This window comes from Engraulis encrasicolus, chromosome 13, assembly GCF_034702125.1.
Source record: "Engraulis encrasicolus isolate BLACKSEA-1 chromosome 13, IST_EnEncr_1.0, whole genome shotgun sequence".
Lineage (NCBI taxonomy): Eukaryota > Metazoa > Chordata > Actinopteri > Clupeiformes > Engraulidae > Engraulis > Engraulis encrasicolus.
The window spans coordinates 31827346-31834845 of record NC_085869.1 but is presented as its reverse complement, the minus strand read 5'-3'; the positions used below and the strand labels follow the sequence as shown (position 1 = coordinate 31834845).

The 7500-nt window shown below is 44.4% G+C and overlaps 1 protein-coding gene across 1 annotated transcript in view; it reads right to left on the bottom strand.

Moving 5' to 3' along the window:
- Positions 1-7500, bottom strand: part of aff3 (AF4/FMR2 family, member 3) — a 66341-nt gene that overhangs the window by 52858 nt on the left and 5983 nt on the right. Inside the window, exon 2 of the mRNA XM_063213700.1 lies at positions 4748-4792. The gene's annotated coding sequence lies outside the window, so the exon portion shown is untranslated. The remainder of the gene's footprint in view (positions 1-4747; positions 4793-7500) is intronic.

Genomic DNA, 7500 nt, shown 5'->3' with positions numbered 1-7500 from the left:
TCTGGTCGCTCATGTCGCTTCAATCCTGGCAAATTTGCTTTGCCCGCTTTAGTCGCCGACCCTCCATAGAAAAATAATGACTTCAGGTTCTCAGGTAGCACAGGTCGCGCTTGATATACACATAGCTTTGTGTATACTATATTAGCCTATAGTGTAGCAGGGGTTGGGGGGCTGTGCGAGCGGCCGGTGTGTAACAAAAATGCATGGTCCAGTCCAGTCCTAGCATGGACATGATAGGCCAGTTGTGATAGGTCAGGACAGGCAGGCAGGGACATGATAGGCCAGCTGTGATAGGTCAGTCCAGTCCTAGCATGGACATGATAGGCCAGTTGTGATAGGTCAGTCCAGTCCTAGCATGGACATGATAGGCCAGTTGTGATAGGTCAGGACAGGCAGGCATGGATGGAATGCTGTCTGTGTATGAGCGACTGACCAGTCAGACAAATAGAATTAAGGAGAGAATAGCCAGGCCTGTTCTTATGACAGGGACCACCACAACACCACTTGTTATAGGAGTCACACACACACACAGGAACTTACGCAGACACACGTACTGACAAACGCGCACACACGTGCGAATGCACAAACACACACACAGACACAGACAGACACACACAGACACACACACACACACACACACACACACACACACACACACACACACACACACACAGACACAGACAGACACACACAGACACACACACACACACAATGCGCACATACTGTATTTAAACAGATGGATGTGTATGTTCAGAACATGATTAGGGAACATCTTATGGCAGTAAACACATTAGTATTACAGATACAGGTAGTACTGTAAGATGACACACACACACAGACACAGACACAGACACAGACACAGACACACACACGGAAGCACGCACGCACACACGCACACACACACACGCAGACGCACACATGCACACACACATGCACACACACATGCGCACACACACACACACACACACAAACACACGGACGCATGCACACCCACACACACAGGCAACTGGTCCACACACACAAATGCTCACACACATGCTCTCTCTCGCTCTCTCTCTCTCTCTCTCTCTCTCTCTCTCTCTCTCTCTCTCTCTCTCTCTCTCTCTCTCTCTCTCTCTCACACACACACACACACACACACACACACACACACACACACACACACACACACACACACACACACACACACACACACACACACACACACAGAGAAAACAGGCTGATCTGCACACAAAATGCTAACAGACACACATGCACACACACAAACACACACATACAGACACACTCACACAATGAAAAACATGTGTGGAGACCAACCAACACACCCACACCGCCCTACTCTCATGCATGCACCCCCCCTCACACACACACACACACACACACACACACACACACACACACACACACACACACACACACACACACACACACACACACACACACACACACACACACACACACACACACAGCTCTGGAGGCTGCTTGGAGTGTTCTCGCAATGAGTCATTCACAAAGCAGAAGCCAACTCCAACATCTTCCATCCCTCTCTCTCTCTGTCTCTCTGTCTTTCCCCCTCTCCTTTCTCTCTGTCTTTCACCCTCTCATCTCCATCTCAATTTCTTTTGGCTTATTTCTCTCTCCAGGTTCTCACTACTGGAACAAGTCCCAACATCTTCCATTCTTACTTCCTCCCCCCCTCTCTCTTTCTCCCTTCTCCTTTGTTTTTTTTTTTTGCTCTGTTTCTCTCTCCATCTCTCTCTCTCTCTCTCCATCTCTTCTCTGATGGAATGTGAAGTACTCTGTGGTCGACCTTTAGCTTCTCAGCTGAGCCCACATCCACACGCATCACATCAGCACGCTTCTTATCCACTCCACAGCACAGCCAGACCGCTTGCCCTGTACGCTACACTACACTACACTACGCACATTTAAAAAGGCATGTTTGTGGCACATGATTAGGTGGTAATGATATGGTTACATGTCTACAGTCAATACATTTGGAGATGGAGATTGTTGAAAACATTTTCAACACTTAACAAGTCAAAGTTCAATGTTGAATTACAGTAACACTGCTCACACATGACACATCTCACATTATGATTAGCCTGGTTCTCACTACACCTCTGTGTGTATGTAGCTCTGGAGCCCCCTGGTGGAGCTCCAACACATGGAGGTCTGGGAGACTAGCAGGATTCCATTTCTCCAGTCAAAAAATAATCGGAGCATTTATTGCTTCAATATCAATGGCAGCTCACATTGAGGAGTCACAGGACAAATTATAGACTACATTGACACTTTAGAGATCAACAAAAAAATGTTTTTGAAGGTATTTGTTGGTGGCGAGGACGAGGCAGAATGATGGATAAAGCCATGCTTTCTGAAGGCGGAGCCAATGCGTGCTCTCCCAGACCTGGCAAGAGCGAGGCAACATGATGATGGTGTAGGCTAATACATCAACATGTCCACAGTTTACTACACTACATATTATAATGTGTGTGCGCGTGCTCGTGCTCGTGTGTGTGTGTGTGTGTGTGTGTGTGTGTGTGTGTGTGTGTGTGTGTGTGTGTGTGTGTGTGTGTGTGCGTGCGTGTGTGTGTGTGTGTTTCACACTAATATGTCTATGTGCTAATGATGTCTGCATGTAAACATACCAAAGGAATAGTGATGCTATGCAAAAAGAGTGATTATCCTACGTTATACATACCTAACACTAACATTATGCCACTTTGTTGCACTGTAACTGATTAATCTATAGTAACAAGAGTAGTCCAAGAGTGTCCAGAGTCAGACTGCAAGCGTCTGGGTGGGCATGTATATAATTGTATGTGTTCATTTGTATAGTGAAAATGTGTGGGGTTTTGTCTGTGATTGATTGCTCTATAATATATGATATTAATATGTATTTGCTGATCTGCATATATAATCATGTTCGAAAGGCTGCCCTCAGGGAAACGACTGTGTTCCATAAAATGCAGGACAGAGCGACTATGCAAGAGTTTTTTTTTCCCTCAAGCCATCCACTTTCTAAATTCCTAACACTACTTTTTATTTTACAATTATTATTCTTGACCTTCTTTTCATATTTCTTTTTAAAATTAACATCAATATTATTATTATTATTTATTATCCTACACAGCAGAGAGCTGTTGCAACCTTCATTTCACTGCCAATTGTGCCAGCACAAGAAAGCATCTTGACAATTACACTGTGCATACGAGGTCCAGGGGGTTTCAATTCAAAAAAGGTTGAGAACCACTGATGTAGCTGCACTGGTGGTATGTCTGGGCTTGCACAGCAATAGAGACACAAAGCAGGCGGAGAGGACAGAGAGTCTGGTGGACGTGAGGGATGAGAGAGGGGTGAAGGTGGAGGTCTGTCCAGTGTCAGACTGCAAGGTAAGGATGATAGAATGGACTAGTAGAGCCAATATGAAGCACCGGCCATCATTAATAACACACAGCTTCCAAGCCTCCCAGACCCAACTAAATGTACAGTTAAGACAAAGTGCATGGGCATCTTCTTTTTTTACCCGTACACTCTCTCTCTCTCTCTCTCTCTCTCTGTCTCTCTCTCTGTCTCTCTCTGTCTCTCTCTCTCTCTCTCTCTCTCTCTCTCTCTCTCTCTCTCTCTCTCTCTCTCTCTCTCTCTCTCTCTCTCTCTCTCTCGCCTTGTTTACTGACATTTTCTTTTCTCACACTATATAGCTACTCACACAATATCACTCTCTCCTTCTCTCTCTCTCTCCTGCTTTCTCTCTCTAGCTCACTCTATCTCTCTTCCCCAATAGGGCCATCTCTCCTTCTCTACACTCTACTTCTCTCTCTCTCTCTCTCTCTCTCTCTCTCTCTCTCTCTCTCTCTCCTTCCCTTCACCTGTCTTCTGTCCATCTCTATCTACTCATCCGTTTCTGTCCTCCGGCAATTTCTTCCCACACAAACATATTTCTCCCTCTGGACTGCAGTCTTGAATTTTCCCCTCCTCCCTCCCTCTCACTCTTCCATTGCCTTCATTAGTGCTCTCTCTCTCTCTGTCTCTGTCTCTCTCTCTGTCTCTCTCTCTCTCTTTCTCCTCTTCCCCATGTCACCAAGGACCCTGCCTCATCCCTCTCTCCTCTTCTCGCTCGGCAACCAGTCCTCCCAGGTGAGAGCGCTGCTATCCTTCTTCTCTTTTTCCTCTTCCTGCCTCCCCTGCCTCCATCCATCCCTCCACCTCCCTCCTACCCTTGCACTTTCCTTCTCTCTTTTGCTCCCTTCCCCCTTTTCTCAATCTTGTCTTTGTTTTTTAACAATAACTGTATGGTGTGGCTTTGCAGTGCAATGTCTGACCCAGAGATAAGATTGAGCTTTGTACTGATAATACCTTTGTATGCCATGATTACAAGAGCTTAGAGATCACAACATCAAGAGGCATATCAAAAGTATACAGTCACAGATGCCACAACAACAGAATATTTGCAGCATTTTCAATGTACAATTTCAATGTACAATTTCAAAGTAAGACACCTGCTACCAACGTCTGCATCCATCATATCTTGCTCTAGTAAAAGCCTTTATCCGCCTATTTGGGATGTATTGTAACTGTAATGCACGTGTGGCTGGCAAGACAAACAGCTCAACATATGTCAAAGCAGGAAGCATCAGCTTTCATGTGCAGGATATTTTATGTGTATGTACCACACAAACTGTAATTACACTCGTACTTCACAGTACGTAGTGGAGACAGGCAGACACACATTCATCCTCCTTACCCCCAGCAGGTCTTGAGTACTACAGCTTAGGTCACTTCCTGTGGTCTGCAGAGACAAAACACAACATGGAAACACATGTGAGTGAAGGTGAAACAGGTACGCTTCAACAACATAAAACCTTCGACATTAGTACATGCACATACTGTAGGCTATATACCGGTACCCATCTCATCTGCATTCACATTCACATTCTTTTCCTTTGACACTCGCACATCCACCCAAACACAAACACATATGCACACAAACAAAGACATACACATGCAAGGTGCACTGCAAGCAAAAACAAACATACAAAACACACACACGCACGCATGCGAGCACACACACACACACACACACACACACACACACACACACACACACACACACACACACACACACACACACACACACACACACACACACACACACACACACACACACACACACACACCGGCTGTGTCAGTTGAATCCCCTATGCAAGCTGCAGTGCTTACAGCTTCTGAAGCGATAACCCTAACCACACAGGCCCGCATGCAAACAACTTAGTACAGCGCTGCTGTCCCCGATCTAAAGTAAGGATGCTAGTCTAGTGGTGTCAACTGCTACACACTGCATAGACATTCACACACCCCATACACACAGTCGCACAAAACCACATCCTACCATTTACCACATACGGTATTGTTCAGGCAGACACACACACACACACACACACACACACACACGCACGCACCTTTGCACCCACCTATGTGGTATGTGCACACCTACAGTGGAGTCAGCACACGCTTTTTTGTCTCGCTTTTTTGAGGGTCTATTGCCTCTGTTTCTCGCTGTTACTCACAGGCTTGCACACACCAGCACCCGCACACAAGCACACACACACACTGATAAACACAAACAATTTTCGAATATAAACAGCATCATTCAAACGGGTGAATCTAGCTCGTCATCAAGCCGTCACGTCCCTTGTCTAGTCTTTGATCAGCGTGTACCGCGCGTCTGCCATGTCCTCATATGTCTCTCAGTAACTCCCTAGCTAACGGATCAATCAAGCCCAAGGAATCACAACTACCACATCCCCCTCGCGCACGCACACACACACACACACACACACACACACACACACACACACACACACACACACACACACACACACACACACACACACACACACACACACACACACACACACACACACACACACAGTGTGATCTGGAGAATATGGTTGTGTAAACAGGCTGGAGCTGCCAAGTTGTCACCATCAAATAGGAGTGAAAAATATAAACAAGCTGCAAAGCAGAGGCATTGATGAATCAACAAAGGGAGAGAAGGAGCAAGAGAGGGAAGGAAAGAAAGGAATAAAGAAAAAGGAAGTTTTGAGTTCTAAAACCATTTTTTAAAAAACAAGCTGAAAACCCCTGACACCATTAAAGAAGCATCAGCGCATCAAGAAAGCAAGAAAGAAAGAAAGAAAGAAAGAAAGAAAGAAAGAAAGAAAGAAAGAAGTAGAGGTGCTCCGATCACCATTTTTTGGCCCGATCACCGATACCGATCACCAAAAATCTTTATCTGCCGATCACCGATCATTGCCGATCACAGAAATTATTTCCTATTTTTTTAATAGCCTATTAATTAACCTTATTGAATACCATTTCTGCCCATAAACCAATCAATCTTAATTTGCACATGTTGCTTTCACAATGTAGGCCTATTATTACGCTATTATTATTATTATTATTATTATTATTATTATTATTATTAGGCTATTATTATTATTATTATTATTATTATTATTATTATCTTTCAGCTCTTTCAGACTAGTGTTGGTAATATAGCCTACAAGTAAGTCTACAGTATTAATCAATTTATAAGTTATTGCATATAATTACTAAACTATTTAAGATTGAATTGAAACTGAAACATTACATCAATTTATAAGTCATTGCATATAATTACTAAACTATTTAAGATTGAATTGAAGCTCAGACACCTGGATCTCAGTCTCTCGTCTTCTGCATACGAGAAAAAACCCTGTCGCTTTAAATGAGCAGCCTCGTGAGGAGAGCCCCTCCCCTCTCTGTCACTCACTGTCCACAGCTGCAGTGCTCCGCGACCGTTTGAGTCTGAGCTCTCTCCCTCTCCCCTCACCTGTCGCCGTTTGGCGTTTCGGAGACTATCAAACTAATCGACTGACTGTCAATTACAACGTTGAAAACAATAACGTTGCCATGCTTGTGCGGACAACGTGAACTTGTCGCGTGCTGGCCGAGGCAACTACACAGGTTATAACGCAAAATGGCTAACTGGCGAGAAGTAGTCTATCGCAAATTACATTGTGACTGAAAAACTTGAGATTCTACATAGGCCTACACAAAACAAGAAAAAAACTTTCCTTGAAAGAACAGGCAACACGCACAACACAGCGTGTCTGCGAGGAAAGCTCTTTCTCTGTAACACTGTCATAGATTGTAGAATTCCCTGCACAGACTCATTGAGTTTCACACCGTCCACTCTCCCTCTGTTCGGTGTTGCAGCGACTACAAACGAATTACCTGACTGTCCATTAGGCTACAACTTTAAAAACAATACCGTTGATGATTGTTTTGGAAACGTTTAGTTGTTGCGTGCTGACAGGCTGTAACTCAAAATAGCGAACATGGCGAGACTGACACATCATTCGCAAATTACAAGTCATGTAAACGGCGCATGGATCGGAAAATCAGATCATTGTTGATGCAGATTATATTATTATAAATGGTGAAAATGAAGGA